This window comes from Syngnathus floridae, chromosome 12, assembly GCF_059516105.1.
Source record: "Syngnathus floridae isolate MCC-2025c chromosome 12, RoL_Sflo_1.0, whole genome shotgun sequence".
NCBI lineage: Eukaryota > Metazoa > Chordata > Actinopteri > Syngnathiformes > Syngnathidae > Syngnathus > Syngnathus floridae.
This window is the reverse complement of record NC_142424.1, coordinates 13,578,576-13,598,316: the sequence shown is the minus strand read 5'-3', so window position 1 is coordinate 13,598,316 and position 19,741 is coordinate 13,578,576. Positions and strand designations below refer to the sequence as shown.

General features: G+C 45.8%; 1 protein-coding gene across 3 annotated transcripts in view; it reads left to right on the top strand.

The window, feature by feature from the left end:
- The first annotated feature begins 12,526 nt into the window (after positions 1-12,526).
- mapkap1 (MAPK associated protein 1) overlaps positions 12,527-19,741 on the top strand; it is a 102,075-nt gene continuing 94,860 nt past the window's right edge. For 2 of the 3 annotated variants that reach the window (XR_015861702.1, XM_088392033.1), the window contains exon 1: positions 12,527-12,688. The gene's annotated coding sequence lies outside the window, so the exon portion shown is untranslated. The remainder of the gene's footprint in view (positions 12,689-19,741) is intronic. The other variant, XM_088392034.1, reaches the window with a different exon arrangement.

Below are 19,741 nucleotides of genomic sequence, written 5' to 3'. Positions count from 1 at the left end.
ATGAGACGTGGATTGCGTAGATGCTGTTCTGTTGAGCATGTATTACGGAAACTTGTTGATTTGACCATCGAAAATGCTTCGCAAGTGATGGATACAATGATGTATTGTTTCTGTGTTTTTATTTTTATTTTTTATAGATAGCATTCTGGTCGCCTGTGGCAAAGGGGCCGTGTAAGAATTTTCCTGCTAATGACATCTGGCCAGCAGGTTTTTCGCTTACACAATAAGTTTGATCTGGGGTGTTGAGGTGATGCCTCATCTTCACTGGAAAGTGTTGCTATCATTGTTTGTTGTTTTTTATTTTTCCTATTCTTCTTTCTTCATTATGCATATATATGTGTTTTTTTTCTTACTTGTCTTTGTTATTTGGGGTAGCATAATCATATGATAAAACAGGAGGGAGATGTTAGGGTTTTCCAGGTTATCTTTATCATAGGATTATGTTGGAATGCAACAGGTAATAAATACCTTACCTTGTCCTCCTTATCACAAGGTCATAAAACATCCCCTGACATGTTTAGACTAGAGGACAAGGGCTTTAGCCAGTTTACCCAAACCCCCACTCTGTTTCTCTTAATAAATATCCCCTCGCAGGAACGAGGGTTCAGACTTCATTCTGGAGCGAGTGAACTCTCCACCTGCAGGTGTCCAAAAGGACTTACTTGTCTCCCGTGTGGTTCTTGCAAAATAAGTTGGAGTGAACAAATCTCTAACAGTGCACATCAGTGAGGACCTCTCCTGGTCCGCAAACACCTCGTCACTGGCAAAGAAAGCTCAGCGCCGCCTGTACTTCCTGCGGAAGCTCAGGCGTGCATGTGCTCCTCAGGCAGTCCTGTCTACATTCTACCGTGGCACCATTGAGAGCGTCCTCACCAGTTGCATCGCTGTCTGGGGTGGTAACTGCACTGAACAGAACTTGAAGGCCCTGCAGCGCATAGTGAATACGGCTAGTAAGATTATTGGTGCTTCGCTCCCCTCCCTGAAGGACATTTACACCTCCCATCTCGCCCGCAAGGCAACCTCGATTGCCAGTGATGTGAGTCACCCGGCTCACTCTTTGTTTGACCTTCTGCCCTCTGGGAAGAGGTACAGGAGCCTGCGCTCCCGCACCACCAGACTCGCCAACAGCTTCTTTCTCCAGGCTGTTAGGGCCCTGAACTCGCTACCCCCTTCTACGTAGCGTGCGGCACTGTTGCGCTATTTTCGGGAATGTCTGCTGTACGCGCACTTGCTCCTTTTTTTTCTGCTCCTCTTATTTATTTATTTATTGTTGTGTTATTTATTCATTATTTATTCAGCACGCTTTTGTTGTACTTGTTTACTTGTTTGTCTGTTGTGAGCCATGTCTTGTCACCGTGGGATAGGGGGGAACGAAATTTCGGTTTCTTTGTGTGTCTCTGGCATGTGGAGAAATTGACAATAAAGCTGACTTTGACTTTGACTTTGACTTTGAAAACATCTCAACAGACCCTTCGCACCCAGGTTGCAGCCTGTTTGAACTACTCCCCTCCGGACGCCGTTATAGAGCTCTGTACACTAAAACCAGCAGACACAGAGACAGCTTCTTCCCCCAGGCTGTCGCTCTGATGAACTCACACCACTCTCAGAGTCTCAGAGTCATTACTGTGCAATAACATCCCGCTTTCCACACCTTTTTTGTCTACACTGTTTGTACTATGTGTCCTCTCTGCATCCATTGCAGCCTGGTCATCCTAGAAGAGGGACCCTCCCATCTGTGGTCTCTTCTCAAGGTTTCTCATTTCCCCTAGCTGGAGTTTGGAGTTTTTCCTTGCCCTCTTGGGAGTTTAAGATCAGTTTAAGATCAGGGGATGTTTGAGAATATCTTTCGTTTTTCACATGTCCTGAGTGTTGTTGTTAGTCACCTAAATGTTGAACAGAGGCTGTGATTTACCGAAGTCAAATTCCTTGTTTGGCACACTCAAACATGGCGAATAAAAAACTCTTGAACTCTTGAATCTTTAATCCTTGAAAATGTTCAATTTTCATTTCTTCTGCTAGCGTTGCTGCTTTTAGTCGAATGGTGACCGTCGAAACTCTTCTCCCACTCGTTCTTTGCTCGATGATCCACTGTTCGAGACTTTCCTCCAACTCGGGCCACCTCGCCTTACGTCCGCGGAAACTCAGCTGCGTCTTCTTGACCTGTCGGAGCTCGTTTTCCAGCTTCCTCCACTTGCGAACCATCGATTCGTTGATTTCAAATTCTCTCACGGCTGCTCGATGTCCATTCTCCTCCGCGTGGCTGATGGCCTTCAGTTTGAACTGTGCTTGTTACGCGTGTCTCTTTGCCATTTTCACTGTTGTCAAAACAACGATGTTTTGTATGACGCATGTACCCGTTCTTTTATATACAATCCACGCCCACACTTCCACCGCCCACACTTTCCCTTTTAACGTTCTCATGGCGTTCTCTACTACGTCCGCCTTACAACAACACACACACAGGGCTGGGCGTACTGCAAATCCACCCCCACAATTCTCGCTTTAACGTTCTCATGGCTCTCTTTAATACGTCCGCCTTACCACAACAACACACATAGGGACCACTGCATGATAGGGTGCGCCGCACATTTTGAAGAAAATCTAAGACTTTTATCCACGCCTAATAAATGTGAAAATACAGTATCTTATGAGGCAAAATCACATCAAACATTCTGACCAAATACATCATCTTGAAGAATCAGTGAAAGAATACATCTAAATAAAATCATAAAGAATTCAAATCAACAACACAGTGACGGATATCTGAAAATCAGAGCAGAGCTTTAACTCACAAACACCTGGTGACAGAGGTGAGGAAACAGGAAACACTTCCTTAAAGTCAGCCTTAAGAACTTTAAAAGTTAAGATTACAGGTGGTGCATCAATGTCCTTGAGCATCCCGCATTGTTTAAAAATGAGAATGGTCGCTAGTTTCAATCCCTGCTATTTGTACAAATTGTTTTCACAATGCATTTTTTTACAACAAACTAGGGAAACTCCCCTTCATTTTCAGTGGGAACAGTGTCGTTGGTCTCCCTTTTTTGCTAGTGCATCATAGTCTGGAATCTTGAATTTGTTGAGGCAATTCAAAAAAATAATAATCACAATCAGCTTCATTTGGTAAGTTTGTGCATGCCAAACAAGGAATTTGACTCCGGTTGATCTGTCTCTGTACAACAATCAAATGACTAACAACATTCAGATGACTAACAACATTGAAGTGGCAAGAACAGGATATTTATTGCCCAGTGATGTCTCTGAGACTCTATGAGTGGTGTGAGTAGGATAGAGCCAAGATTCTTGGCCTCAGAAGTTGGTCCGTTAACCTAGATCTGTGACGGGGCTTTGTTGATGTTCATGTGGCTGAACATCTGCTCACACACGTAGGTCGAGCCTCCACCTTTCTTTTTCTTGGGCCACTCATTTTAATGGATGGATTCCAGGGGAAGGTTTGTGGGTGGCTTTAGCGTGAAACTGTATCTGAAAGCTCAATGCGCGAATTGCGAGAATGCTGACGTCACAGACCACACTCAAAATTCGGCACTGATAGAAAGAGAGCGCGGAGTGCGCCGGGTCCGTACTACTGAGTACGTACACGCACTTGTGAGTGTGCACCGAGCTTTCTGACACAGCTTCAGAGACTAAATGCTCGGGTTCCCCATCTATTGGGGAAACACAGTCATTGCAGGGAAAATCACCCCAAATTTTTTTTAATAATACAATTAAATCAGGTTTGACGGGCCAGATTAAATGGCCCCGTCGGCCGGATGTGGCCCGTGGGCCGTAGTTTGCCCATGGCTGCATTATACCCATTCGCAACGCTAGATGGTGCCAGATATCTTTAAAGCGAATGCTGAACTTAACACGTCTAATACGGCTGCAGTAGCGAAGAAGAGAGAGACGTCATGGGAGGAAATTGCTGCTCGATACCCAAGTTTGAATGTACTTTTTCATTGATGTAATATCTAACCATAAGATGGTAGCATAGCCTATAATTATGCATTTAAGTAGGAATGAAATCTTATTTTCATGTAGGTGCAATTCAACAGGAGAAAGAAATGACCTGGAAGCAGCTCAAAATGAAACAAAAATATAATAAAAAAGGTAAGGCATGTTTTGCTCGGCTGTGATTGCACCTCACTTAATTTTTATTTTATTATTTTAAATGGACTCACGCTAGTAAACAAGGTCAGTATTAATTTAAAAATAAAATTTTAATTCTGTGGCTACTTCAAATAATTTAAAGCCCAAACAAAATGTTTTCCAACATCCTCACAGTTAATTCTACACTTTGTAGATTAAAACTTGACACAAATTCAATTGTTTTATACCTATTGTAGTCATTTAAAATGTGACACTGTAGCCTACACCAACACTCATCAAAATAGTATTTTAAAACAAACGCTGAGTTCTGTTCATCCCACAGAAAACAAATAACCCTCTGCAGCCCCGATATTATAAAGAAAATGCCATTTGCAAAACAACAGTGCTATGCATAAAGGTTGCTCTGATATTAGTGCATGTTCGGGATGTGTGGGAATCGAACTAATGATGCCCGCACAAAAGACAGGCGAGTGTACCACCACACCATCAGGCATCCCACGGCCAGCGAAGGTTACTGAGATAATTTATACTATTTAAAGAAAAGCGGTAACGTTCGATAAGATATTCTTCCAGAAATGATCAAATGTCTAATCGGGGTCAAAGATCCTTCTGTGACGTAACGCGTTGCGAAATATGAAAGCTTCGATGTCGATCAGATTTAAATAGAATGGACAATCCATGCTTAACTGCTTTCTATGTGTGGGAGGAGACTGGTAGAAACTAGGTCTTTATAGTAAACCTGTCAGCAGGCAGGTTATGTTCACAGAGTAAGTTACCGCAGTAACTGACCCAGAGTTTACCTTACCTCTCTTTCTGGAACGGATAACTTAGAAATTCCTTTGTTTCCGGGGTAACTTACTCTGAGTTTTCACATTTCCCGCTTTCTTGAATACCCCCTTGTGCCACACACGTCAGCTGATTACCTCAAAACACCTGCAAATGCCTTCAAATGGACTCTCAGTTTTGTTCTGAAGGTTACACAATCAAGGGGAAGACTTCTGACTTAACAGTTGTCCAAAAGACGACCACTGACATCTTGCACAAGGAGGGCAAGACACAAAAGGCCGTTCTGGCTGTTCGCAGAGCTTTGTGCACATTAATAGACAGGTGAAGGGACAGAAGAAATGTGGTAGAAAAAAGCGTACAAACTATAGGGATAACCGCACCCTGGAGAGAATTGTTTAACAAAACCCATTTAAGAATGTGGGGGGTACATTATTGCGGGAGAGCCCAAAAGACAGACAGAAAAGGAACGAGCTGTCACACAAAGCAAAATTCGACCCGGCGCAAGTTAAAGTCGTCATTGACAATATTTTATTTATTTATTAATTAATTAATTTATTTATCTATTTATTTAATCTAGTGTTGCGCACACTGGTCCACAATGTGTGCAGGGAGCTTGTGTGTTTGCACAAACACTTGAAAAATTAGAGGGAACATTGTCCCAGAGTCTGGAGGAAGAGCGGAGATCCACACTGCATGAAGTCCAGTGTAAAGTTTCCACCGTCAGTGATGGTGTGGGATGCCATGTCATCTGCTGGTGTTGGCCCACTCTGTTTTCTGAGATCCAAGGTCAATGCAGCCGTCTACCAGGAAGTTTTAGAACACTTTATGCTTCCTGCCGCTGGCCAACTTTATGGAGATGCAGATTTCACTTTCCAACAGGACTTGGCACATGCACACAGTGCCAAAACCACCAGTACCTGGGTTAAGGAGCATGGTATCGTTGGATTTGGTCCTCAATCTGGGAAGCGTGCTATCCACACCTCACAGAAAAAGCCATAGCCAATCACCTGTAATCCAATTCACTCACTGCATGCTCGTTTTATTTCTTCAGTTTTAGGAAAAGACTAAGACACCAAAACAAAATTAAACTTACACAGGTTGGTTGAGCCCCTTATGATGAAAAACATAAATGGACTTTGTTTTCCCTCGCCCGGACGCGGGTCACCGGGGCCTCCCTCTGGAGCCAGGCCTGGAGGCGGGGCTCGAAGGCGAGCGTTTGGTGGCCGGGCCTTCGCCCATGGGGCCCGGCCGGGCATAGCCCGAAATGGAAACGTGGGTCCCCCTTCCCATGGGCTCACCACCTGTGGGAGGGGCCGAAGGGGTCGGGTGCAATGTGAGCTGGGTGGCAGCCAAAGGCAGGGACCTTGGCGGTCTGATCCCCGGCTGCAGAAGCTGGCTCTTGGGACATGGAATGTCACCTCTCTGGCTGGAAAGGAGCCCGAGCTGGTGTGCGAGGCAGAAAGATTCCGACTAGATATAGTCGGACTAGCCTCCACGCACAGTTTGGGTTCCGGTACAAGCCCTCTCGAGAGGGGCTGGACTCTCTTCCACTCTGGAGTTAACCACGGTGAGAGGCGTCGAGCAGGTGTGGGTATACTTATTGCCCCCCGGCTGGGCGCCTGCACATTGGGGTTCACCCCGGTGAACGAGAGGGTAGCCTCCCTCCGCCTTCGGGTGGGGGGACGGGTCCTGACTGTTGTTTGTGTCTATGCACCAAACGACAGCTCAGAGTACCCACCCTTCTTGGGGTCACTGGAGGAAATGCTGGAGAGCGCTCCTTCTGGGGACTCCATCGTTCTACTGGGTGACTTCAATGCTCACGTGGGCAATGACAGTGAGACCTGGAAGGGCGTGATTGGGAGGAACGGCCCCCCTGATCTGAACCCGAGCGGTGTTCTATTGTTGGACTTCTGTGCTCGACATGGATTTTCAATAATGAACACCATGTTCAAACATAAGGGTGTCCATGTGTGCACTTGGCACCAGGACACCCTAGGCCGCAGTTCGATGATCGACTTTGTAGTCGTGTCATCGGATTTGCGGCCGCATGTTTTGGACACTCGGGTGAAGAGAGAGGCGGAGCTGTCAACTGATCACCACCTGGTGGTGGGTTGGCTCCGATGGTGGGGGAAGATGCCGGTCCGACCTGGCAGACCCAAACGCTCTGTGAGGGTCTGCTGGGAACGCCTGGCAGAATCTCCTGTCAGGAAGAGCTTCAACTCCCACCTCCGGCAGAGCTTTTCCCACGTCCCGGGGGAGGCGGGGGACATTGAGTCTGAGTGGACCATGTTCCGCGCCTCCATTGTTGAGGCGGCCGACCGTTCCACTTCCCTTTTCCCTCAATAAATCCTGGTCAAAGCTGCATTTGGTCGCCCTGCTCCATCCGCTCCATGACAACTGCAGCGCGCACAAAAGGCTTCATTGTTTGTCTGCAGTCAGATTGGAGATATATTTTCAGGTATCCCCCTCCTTAAAAATTACTAAACACAAGGTGGACGTTGAGAACAGGGGGTTTCAACTGCTCAGCAATCCTTTTGCAGTTGATGTAGAAAGCGCACTACCAAATCAGCAAATTTAGTTGATTGAGCTTCAGTGCAATGACACACTGAAGGAAGAATATGAAAGCGTGGGTGCTGCTGAGTTTGCACGTTTCATCCCCGAAACAATGCCCCAGTTGCACATCCGAGCTGTTCGGACGCTCTCTGTGTTTGGCAGCACATACCCGTGTGAACAACTTTTCTCTTTAATGAAGCTAAACAAAACATCACACAGGAGCCGTTTTACTCATAATCAAATTCACTCAGTCCTGAGGATTTCTTCAGCTCAGAGCCTAACGCAGACATGGGCAAACCCTGGCCTAGTAGGCAGGGCCGTTTAATCCGGCTCGCTAAACCTGAATAAAATGTATTATTATACATTGTTTTTGGGTTATTTTTCCTTCAATGACTGCATTTCCCCAGTAGATAGAGAAACGCCCGCCCGCGCATTTACTCCCGGAAGCCGCGTCAGAAAGCGCGGTGCACACTCACAAGTGCATGTACGTACTCAGTAGTACGGACCCGGCGCACTCCGCGCTCTATTTCTATCAGTGTAACGTCGTAACTCTGTTCTGCTGGCGTCAGCCGTCTGGACAGGAACGCGCACGGATGAAGCTTGTTGTCACTCTTGGCCCTCTGGGATAGAATGGCGCCGATTCCTTGATTGGAGGCGTCAACCTCCACCACAAACTGACGGGATAGGTCGGGAAGCGTGAGGATAGGAGCGGAGCTGAAGCGGTTCTTCAGCTCCTGGAAGGCCGCCTCCGCTTCCACCGACCAGCAGAACGGAACCTTAGGGGATGTTAGAGCATGCAGGGGGGCCGCCGCAGCACTGAAGCCTCTGATGAACCGCCTATAAAAGTTAGCAAAGCCCAGGAATTGCTGCACTTTTTTGCGGCTATCAGGGGTAGGCCATTCACTTTTGCCGGGTCCATCCGTACTTTGCCAGGGGCTATGATGAAGCCGAGAAAAGATACCGTATTGGTGTGGAATTCGCTCTTCTCGGCCTTGACGTAAAATTGGTGGTCAAGGAGGCGTTGCAAAACAGTCTTGATGTGAGATCTATGGGTCTCCAAATCCGGTGAATAAATCAGAATATCATCCAAATATACATACACAAATTGATCCAAACAGTCACTCAGTACATAATTGATCATAGCCTAAAATACTGCAGGTGCATTGGTGAGGCCAAACGGCATTACTAGATATTCAAAGTGTCCTCGATGTGTGTTAAAACCCGTCTTCCATTCATCCCCCTCCCGGATGCGCACTACAAGGTCCATCCGTACTTTGCCAGGGGCTATGATGAAGCCGAGAAAAGATACCGTATTGGTGTGGAATTCGCTCTTCTCGGCCTTGACGTAAAATTGGTGGTCAAGGAGGCGTTGCAAAACAGTCTTGATGTGAGATCTATGGGTCTCCAAATCCGGTGAATAAATCAGAATATCATCCAAATATACATACACAAATTGATCCAAACAGTCACTCAGTACATAATTGATCATAGCCTAAAATACTGCAGGTGCATTGGTGAGGCCAAACGGCATTACTAGATATTCAAAGTGTCCTCGATGTGTGTTAAAACCCGTCTTCCATTCATCCCCCTCCCGGATGCGCACTACAAGGTCGTAAAACACCCCCTGATATGTTTTGACTAGAGCACAAGGGCTTCCTATTCAGTCTACTCTTGCCCCCACTCTTTCTCTTAATAAATATGTCCTTGCAGTTGGGAGAGCTTCAGACTTCACTCCTTCAACGTGTGAACTCTCCACCTGCAGGTGTCTAAAAGAACTTGCTTGTCTCTCGTGTGCTTCTTGCGAAATAAGTTGGAGTGAGCAAATCTTTAACAGAATCTATTGTGGTAAACCTGTCCGATTTGTTTCCTGACCCTGGCTTTGACGATTAAGACTCAATTTCCTCCTGAGTGTAAGTTAGTTCTTGCAAAATGTGATCCCTTGGCTGAAAATCTTTTGAAGTGGCCATATGGGTGATGAGTTGGTCTCCGGGAACCTATGATAAACAGGGGGAAACTGTTAGATAAATTGTATCTATATGTTATCATGCGTTCTCTAATGAGTACTTATTAATAAGATTATTGCACAGAATGCTTGCTGTTTCGCCTTGCAGACGTCCACCAGACGGATTGTGAAAAACAACACGTTAAACGATGCTGTCTGGAACTTCCTGACCTTCTATACCTCTGGGAATCCAAGAAAGTTGTTGATAGCTCAAACTATTTTGTTGATGTCTGCACATGGCATTTTGTCCTTGCATTCTTTTCTCATGGCATCTTGTCTGTGACTACTTGTTTCACATAGCATTTTGTCCTTGCATTCTTTTTGTTTCTCATGACATCTTGTCTGTGACTTTTTGGTTCACATAACATCTTGTCCTTGCAATCTCGTTTCTTTTCTTATGAGACTAAGCCCACGCCTTCTCCCCTCCCCTTAGGGGCTAGTCTCACATTGTGGGTAGGGCATTCCAAATAAAAAGAGCGAGGAGTGCAAACAGATTTTTAGTGTAGTCAGATTGTAGAAAGCAATCTGTATCGCACTCCTCGCGAGAAAAATCAATATTCTGCCTCACTTGTTTTTTGTCTGCTGATCCTTTCTGAGATGTATTTATCTTGTTATTAAATTTATTATAATCCATCCATCCATCCATCTTCTTCCGCTTATCCGGGGTTGGGTCGCGGGGGCAGCAACTTTATGAGGGACTCCCAGACTTCCCTCTCCCCAGCCACTTCATCCAGCTCATCCCGGGGATCACAAGGCGTTCCCAGGCCAGCTGAGAGACATAGTCTCTCCAGCGCATCCTGGGTCGTCCCTGGGGTCTCCTACCGGTGGGACATGCCCGGAAATCCTCCCCAGGGAGGCGTCCAGGAGGCATACTGATAAGATGCCCGAGCCACCTGTCTCCTCTCAACGTGGAGGAGTAGCGACTCTACTCCGACTCTCTCCCGGATGACCGAGCTTCTCACCCTATCTCTAAGGGAGAGCCCGGACATCCTGCGGAGAAAACTCATTTCGGCCGCTTGTATCCGGGATCTCATTCTTTCGGTCACGACCCATAGCTCGTGACCATAGGTGAGGGTAGGAGCGTAAATCGACCGGTAAATTGAGAGCTTTGCCTTTTGGCTCAGCTCTCTCTTCACCACAACGGACCGGTACAGGGTCCGCATTACTGCCGACGCTGCACCGATCCGCCTGTCGATCTCGCGCTCCATCCTCCCCTCACTCGTGAACAAGACTCCAAGATACTTGAACTCCTCCACTTAGGGCAGGATCTCATCCCCGATCCGGAGAGGGCATTCCACCCTTTTCCGATCGAGGACCATGGACTCGGATTTGGAGGTGCTGACCCTCATCCCGACCGCTTCACACTCGGCTGCGAAATGTTCGAGCGAGAGCTGGAGATCACGGCCTGAAGAAGCCAACAGCACCACGTCATCTGCAAAAAGCAGAGACGCGATGCTGAGGTCCCCAAACCGGACCCCCTCAACGCCTCGGCTGTGCCTACAAATTCTGTCCATAAAAATTATGAACAGAATCGGTGACAAAGGGCAGCCTTGGCGGAGTCCAACCCTCACTGGGAACGAATCCGACTTACTGCCGGAAATGCGGACCAGACTCTGGCATCGGTGATACAGGGACTGAACCGCCCTTATCAGTTGGCTCGGCACCCCGTACTCCCGAAGCACCCTCCACAGAACCTCTCGAGGGACACGGTCGAACGCCTTCTCCAAGTCCACAAAACACATGTGGACTGGTTGGGCGAACTCTCATGCACCCTCGAGGATGCTGCCAAGGGTGTAGAGCTGGTCCACTGTTCCACGGCCAGGACGAAAGCCATTCTGCTCCTCCTGAATCCGAGGTTCGACCTCCCGACAGACCCTCCTCTCCAGCACCCCTGAATAGACCTTACCGGGGAGGCTGAGGAGTGTGATTGCCCTGTAATTGGAACACACCCTCCGGTCCCCCTTCTTAAATAGGGGAACCACCACCCCAGTCTGCCAATCCAGAGACAATGTCCCCGATGTCCACGCAATGTTGTAGAGGCGTGTCAGCCATGAACGCCCCACATTATCCAGAGCTTTTAAGAACTCCGGGCGGATCTCATCCACCCCCGGGGCCTTGCCACCGAGGAGTTTTTTAACTACCTCAGTGACTTCGACCCCAAAGATTGGAGAATCCGCCTCAGAGTCTCCAGGCCCTTCTTCCTCAATGGAAGGCGTGTAGGTGGAATTGAGGAGGTCTTCGAAGTATTCTCCCCACCGACTCACGACGTCCCGAGTCGAGGTGAGCAGCACACCATCCCCACTGTAAACAGTGTTGACGTTGCACTGCTTCCCCCTCCTGAGACGCCGGATGGTGGACCAGAATTTCCTCGAAGCCGTCCGGAAGTCATTCTCCATGGCCTCACCAAACTCCTCCCACACCCGGGTTTTTGCCTCAGCAACTGCCGAAGCCGTGTTCCGCTTGGCCATCCGGTACCTGTCAGCTGCCTCCGGAGTCCCGCAGGCCAAAACGGCCCGATAGGACTCTTTCTTCAGCTTGACGGCATCCCTTACCACCGGCGGGTTCGGGGATTGCCGCCACGGCAGGCACCAACGACCTTACGGACACAGCTTCGGTCGGCCGCCTCAACAATGGAGGCGCGGAACATGGTCCACTCAGACTCAATGTCCCCCGCCTCCCCTGGGACGTGGGAAAAGCATTCTTTGAGATGCTGTATTCTAATTTTTTGAGATACTGAATTTGGAGTTGTCATTAGTTTTCACTAATAAATTTTAAAATTGAAAGAAATGAACATTGAAATACATCAGTCTGTGTGCAATGCATGAATGTACAAGTTTCACTTTTTGAATGCAATTACTGAAATAATTCTAAATTACTGTCCATCACCTGTATGTGTTTGCACTATTAATGGGTGGAAGGATAGATATTATAGTACTTTTATTCTCCGTGTTTTAATGTGAATGACGCGTATGCCGAAAACACAAGTGCATCCTGAGTAATTTATTTGTGAGTCCTCCGTAAGTGTCCGTTAGCCACACTCCGGAACTGAAAGTGGCAGTAATGCGCTGGAAAGCAAGCTGCAAAACATGAGAGAAGAAGACGTAAACGGGAAGCAGTACTGTCGTTTGTGTGACCATCGGAGCGTTTCTTTATTTATACGTCAGATGCACCTGGAATATTTTATTCACAATGTTCAAATGAATTCTGAGCGGCCGCTGTAATAGTGGGGCGCGATCAAACCAGGTAACGTTTCAATATATTACTTTGAATAGGGTGAATTGGTGCATTTATCGTTTCTTGTTTACAATGTAGAAGTGGTTTAGCACGTTTAAACGACGCTTCGTGTCATCTAACTTCAAACGGAATTTCCTTGTGTTAAAAAAAAAGAAAGGACTATTTTGTAAAACCGTCTTGGTCGACACGAACGTATCCTTGTCGATGTTCACGTAAAAGGAGGAACCAAGTACGACCTTTCAACGTTTTCACGTCAAATGTCGAATCGTGGTTCACCTAAACACGAGCGTGCTAGTTAGTACACTGACGTGCACGTCAGTACCCGATGTGGCCAGGGTTGCGAGGGCCCTTTATAGTCACTACCAGCCATAGACATCCCAAGTTCCAAAAACTCCTTTCAGAGAAATGCTTTTATTGTTATTATTATTATTATTATTATTATTATTATTATTATTATTATTATTATTATTATTATTATTGTTGCTCGCAGTAATAGTTGCAGACGCCCCAATTCCCAAAAATAATGCTTACTGACCACCTAACCTTGCAATTTCCCTGCCACTTCAAGGTCATCATTGAATTTGTTAATCTTACAAATTTTGCAATTTGTTAATCAGGTTCACAAGAGTTTGGTGAGGCATCTGACACCTGACTTCTGTTTTGATATGACACTCCAAACTGAATGCTTTCTCAGATCACAATTGGAATTGGGTAGAACCACTATCAGCTTTTCTGCAGAAAAGAACTGAGATTGAACAGCCTTCCTTTTCTGCAGGAACTGTAAGAGCTCCAAGCTTACAGTTCCAGTTCCTATTATGTTGTGGTCCCTAAAGAATAAAGCAGATAATTAGGCCTATCATTTCTATATATTTTGTACAATTAATTTACCCTTAGTTAATTTAGCCTACATCTATTAATATACAGTCAGACCTCTACATATGATTTAATTGTTCCGGAACCTGCTTCGTATGTGAAATGGCCGTATTTTGATAAAATATTATCATATGAATACACTGGAATTTGTTTGATTCGTTCCACAGCCAAAAGAACAATGATAACTCCCTAATAAATTCTGCAGATAATTACACATAGCAAAAAAGAAATGCATCATCAGCGATGTAAAAAGAAATACATTACAAAGAAATAATAAATAAAAAGAGGTTTTATTGTTACTACCTTAGAGACACATAGAGGTACATAAGTTCCATAACGTACTTTAACTTACAGTATGTGGACTTCAAACTAACTTAGCTTTTTAATTGTATATTTTATATATGTTTTATATTTTTCAGTTTGTTTTTTATCTGACTTGCATAACGTTAACATAACACAATATTTGGCACTGACCGTCTAACTTATGATCGTTTCGATCATCATTTCGCCAGCAATCTCCTTGTCCTTTATCCACACAAGCAAAAGGCGTCCATCTTTTCCAGGGTAGGGCTGCGACATTTAGAGATGATGCCAATCCCCTTGGATGGTTTGACCGCTTTGAGGGCTTCCGTCTGCTTAATGATCGTCAAAATTGTTGACACATTCCGTGCTCATGTTGTCCTGTGAGTTCTTGTTTTAATTGTCAGGAAATCATCACCTTCTTTTTTTACCACTACATTTGCGTTAACCTACTTGGGACGCTAACTGACGTCATCCCGACGTGCTGCCATCAAGCGGGATTAACATGATGACGTTGTATGTTGGGAATTACTTCCGATGCTGAGACAAATATTTGATACAATTTCAAATTATATGTTAAAAAATATGTAGGTTTAAGCAATCGTATAATCGTATGTAGAGGTTTGACTGTATTAAATTCGGGATTATCTTAAGTCTTAGGTAGGATATAGTTTGATAGGTGGCGAGTTAGACATCTATACCACTTATAGTAACGCCATATGCATTAATACAGAAGTCTTTCATAAGTTTTGCTCAATATCATGACAGCATTTAACCTACAGAAATAAACCCAAGTGATGGTGTGTAAAACTTAGCCTAGCTGGCATGTATTTTACAATCATTAAATCTGCCATGGGTAATATGGAAGTCAATTTGCCACGGTGTCATAATTCTTCACTTTAACTCAACAGGGATATATCAGGGATGAGAATTTTCCGCGGATCTGCGGATTTCTGTGTTTTTTTCCATCTGAAGTATCATTTTCGTGAATCGTGTAGATTCGTTGAGAAAATTGTTTTTATATATGGGGGGGCCGGCTGGCAGCTGTATTGCGACAACATCCGCCTTATTTTCGGCAGCATTTTGGCGCTACTTTTGTCACATCATTAGCCTACTCATTTGCCTAATCGGCAAAGGTTTTCGCCAGCATGGCCAACGTTTCAGAGAAAAAAAGATGAGGATCGTGCCAGGGAAGTAGACAAGTCGAACAAGATCAAGAACTGCTTCAGATGGGCATGGCTCGAGAGCAGCGTCATCTTACAACTCGGAACACAGTCCGTAACCACCTGCCTGACGGAACATATCCGTAAATTAGATGTCCCGGGGAAGGTTTTATGCATTCTTTGTCAAGATGTGATAAACTATGGAGGTCGCGGCGCTAGGAACATTAAGGAGCACATCGAAACAAAAAAACACAAAGGTACGTTTTTACTTTAACAAGCATGTTGGTTTAGAAAGTTACATGTAAGCCAATGTTAGGCTATTGTCATGATATCGTTAAAGAATAAATCTTCAATGATATACCGTATTTGCCGGTGTACAAGTCGACTCGGTGTATAAGTCGACCCCCTAAAATTCGACGGAAATTTACGATTTTATGATATATCCTTTGTATTAGTCGAGCTCAATTGTTGCATTATATTAAACTTCAAAATTCAATCAGAAATATGCGAAATTTATTGACGAAATGTGTTCAAATTCCGGGAGGCCGTGCGCATGCGCAGTGGCCGGAAATAGCTCCAGCCGAGCGGATCGGCTGTTTATAAGCACCGCGGAGGAGATCGCGGAGCCTCATTCGACTTCCAGCGGCCGGCGAGCTCGCGCACGCCGCCCGGCACCACCGGGAGGCCGGAAATAGCTTCAAGCCGAGCGGATCGGCACTTTATAAGCACCGCGGAGGAGATCGCGGAGCCTCATTCGACTTCCAGCGGCCAGCACACTCGCGCACGCCGCCTGGCACCACCGGGAGGCCGTGCGCACGCGCCAAGTGGCCGGAAATAGCTCCCGCCGAGCGGATCGGCTCTTTATAAGCACCGGGAGGAGATCGCGGAGCCTCATTCGACTTCCAGCGGCCGGCGAGCTCGCGCACGCCGCCCGGCACATCCGGGAGGCTGTGCGCACGCGCCAAGTGGCCGAAAATAGCTCCCGCCTAGCGGATCGGCTGTTTATAAGCACCGCGGAGGAGATCGCGGAGCCTCATTCGACTTCCAGCGATCGGCGAGCTCGCGCACGCCGCCCGGCACATCCGGGAGGCCGTGCGCACGAGCCAAGTGGCCGAAAATAGCCCCCGCCGAGCGGATCGGCTGTTTATAAGCACCCCGGAGGTGGTTGCGGCGCCTCATTTGACTTCCAGCGGCCGGCGAGCTCGCGCACCCGCCCGGCACATCCGGGAGGCCGTGCGCACAAGCCAAGTGGCCGAAAATAGCCCCCGCCGAGCGGATCGGCTGTTTATAAGCACCGCGGAGGTGGTCGCGGCGCCTCATTCGACTTCCAGCGGGCCGCGCACTCGCGCACGCCGCCCGGTTCAAATTTTCTAAGTGCAACGCACAATGAGATGCATGAGAAACGGCCTTGGTTACCATCACATTTGAAGCGATGAATACGAAGTTAAATTTTATGACTCGGTGTATAAGTCGAGGTCGATTTTTTTCGGTCGATTTTGGATCGAAAAAGGTCGACCAATACACCGGCAAATACGGTATATAATTTCCTCCCCCCCGCTACTTTTCTGTGTTTTTTCACATTTGCCATTCTCATCCCTGATATATATTTGTATATTCTGCAGTTAAATGAGTTTTGGATTTTTGTGTTTTTACTCAAGGATTCATCCTCTGCCATCTTGCAGCATGCACTGACTTGCGTGGTAACTGAGGTGGCAACAGTGGGAGAGTAAACTGAACCCTCCCACACCAAAACTTATTGGCTTATTTTGCTGACTAAACCAATGAGCGTAGTCTAAAATCCGGGATATTTTGATCCGACTCGCGAGCATCCATATCAGGGAGACTCCCGGAACTTCCGGGAGTCTTGGGATGTCCGTTATCAGTGATCAGGGAGCAGCGACGGCTGCGAGGTCTCTATTATTTTTGTAGAAATTATTATTATTATTATTATTAATTATTAATGGGGCCAGAGCAGTAACTGTTGCTATTGTCCCTATTGTTTTTGTAGAAATCATTTTAAATTTTGTTTTGCTATTATTCTGTGAATGAATCACATTTTCGTGGACCTAAAACTGCATGAAAACTCATCAAACAGTACACCGTACCTGCTGAAATTGGCAGGCAGGACAGCAGCTCCCTATTGTTAGCCTATAAAGGAATCAGCCACCAATCAAGCGGAGGTTGCATCAATGCATTGTAGTGGCTGTGGAGACGTTTTTGGGTGTAGAGCCGAGCAGAGCGGAGCAGGGTGTATATCGTCAGAGGAAATGAGGCATAAGTTGCATCTCTCCTCCAATATTTCATCTTACCGTATTTTCCGGACTATAGTCAAGTCAAGTTTATTTATATAGCCCTTAATCAGAGACAAGTCTCAAAAGGGCTTCACATGTGCAACATTGACAATTCTAGACATCCCTCGCTACTTCGCGGTTCATTTATCGCGACCTCAGTACATTGCGAGTTTTTATGAAAACAAATGTTGTGCAAATATTCGGTGCATCGTGGATTTTTGAGGCGTCACTTGGAGCGCAGAGCTTTGTCTGCCCATATGACTTTACAGCACACTATTGGCCGGTAGGAGACCAAGGGGAACATGTTAATCTGTATCCTTCCCGATGATTTACTTAGAGCTGTAAGAGCAGCTCTAACCAGGCAATCTCAATCTCCTGCTACGTATCCCCTGCTCCACTTTGTTTGTGTCAGCAGAATCAGCAGAATCAGCAGCATCGCTGATTCGCGCTTCGTTTTGTTGTCACAAAGCAGGCAGGACAACCATATGCAACACGGGCTCTTTATTTGGGGAAAGTTTAAAGGAAACAAGGAGGACTGGAATGCCGGCAGAGCAGGACAATGAGGCAAGCTGACTAGCCGGTCAGCAAGCTCGCGTCGTGCGGGCATCTCGTTACACAGCGGGTCAGGCAAACGAGAATCAAAGTCAAAAAGTCAAAGTCAAAGTCTGCTTTATTGTCAATTTCTTCACATGCCAAGACACACAAAGAGAACGAAATTACGTTCCCACTATCCCACGGTGACAAGACATAGTTCACAATGTACATACAAGTAAACAACTCAAGAAAATAAAACAAGAAGCCACAAACAATGAATAAATAAGAGTGATGAATAAATAATAAGTAAACAAATCAGGTGGCAGGCGTGCGTGTCAAAGCAGACAAAAAGGTGAGGACTGATGGTTAGCAGTTCCATACTGGCGACCTCAGAGGTCTTGCGCTGAGGGCGCGTGAGCCGGTCCAGGGCGAGAGTGGAGACGTAACACAACCGCGTACGAGGACAAGTGCCTGGTGCGTGGCTGAGTGCCGCGCACGTAGGAAAAAAGCACTGCCGTCCAGGATTTGGGACAATGAGCACTAAATGCGCGAGGCGTGCCTCTGAGCAATGTGCGGATGCCCTCGCGCTGGGCTGCCGGGGCATGTCAGCACGGCAATAAATGTTTCTTCTGAGCTAGCAGTTCTGATATCTATTCGTAGAACATTCCAAAGCTCTGGGGCCGAATAGAGACTGCTCTAGAAGCTGCGGACTTCTTTTTGGCCCTCGGGGTCACTAAAAGACCAGCGCTGTACGAACGAAGGTTTCGAGACAGAACGCAAGAGACAACTAGGTCGACAAGATATGAAGGCGCTAAGCCATGCAATGCTTTATAGGTTAAAAGAACCTTGAAGTCGCATCTTAAATGGACCGGGAGCCAATTCAAGTTGGCTAATATTGGGGTAATTTGATCAAATTTTCTCGTCCGTGTGAGCAGCCTCGCTGCATTTTGTACCAACTGTAGACTTTTAATACTGGATTTAGGAAGATCAGAGAACAATACGTTACAGTACTCAAGGCGCGACGTAATAAACGCATGTATAATAATTCCCGCATCACGAGTTAAAAGAATCTAGCAAATCTTAGCTATATTGCGGAGGTGAAAAAACGCAGTTCTATTTATGTTGTTAATGTGTTTTTGAAAGGAGAGTGTTTGCTCAAATATTCAAAATCTCGGTTTTATCTGGGTTAAGATGTTGGAAATTGAGAGACATCCATTGTTTAATCTCACCAAGGCGCGTCTCAAGATTATAACAATCCCACGGATTTGTCATTGATAACGGTTTATATAATTGGGTTTCAGCCGCATAACCATGAAAACTAATGTTAGATTTACATACAATGTCCCCAAGCAGAATCATATAAATACGAAATAGTTTAGGTCCGAGTGCTAATCCCTGCGGGACATCACATGTAACATTTAGCTCAGAGGTCGTGTTGCCATGGACTACGCCAGTGCTTCTCAATCATTTTCTGTGATGCCCCCCAGGGATAAGAATACATTTCGCACCCCCCCATGTTATTAACATTAAAGAAAACAAAAAATAAATAAGAAAGATCAACTTACAATAAAGAATAACTTTAATAATAACATTGTTTTTTAGTCTGTAACAGAACAGATTCAAAGTGCATCACTTTGTCTGAAATTGAAATATAAATTATAATTATTCGAACTATAAACATTCTTGACCAACTGCCATTTTATGCTGAAAAAAATGCAATAAAATAATAATAAACACACATAATATCAAATTAAATAACTGCAATAAATAATATTCATTCAAAGAAATCATTAACTCAGGAGCACCATATACAAAACATTTCAACCTACAAAACAAAAACGAATAAAACAATTTGTGCTGTTTTTTTAATCAAAATGAGGCAACATGATGGAGACCATATC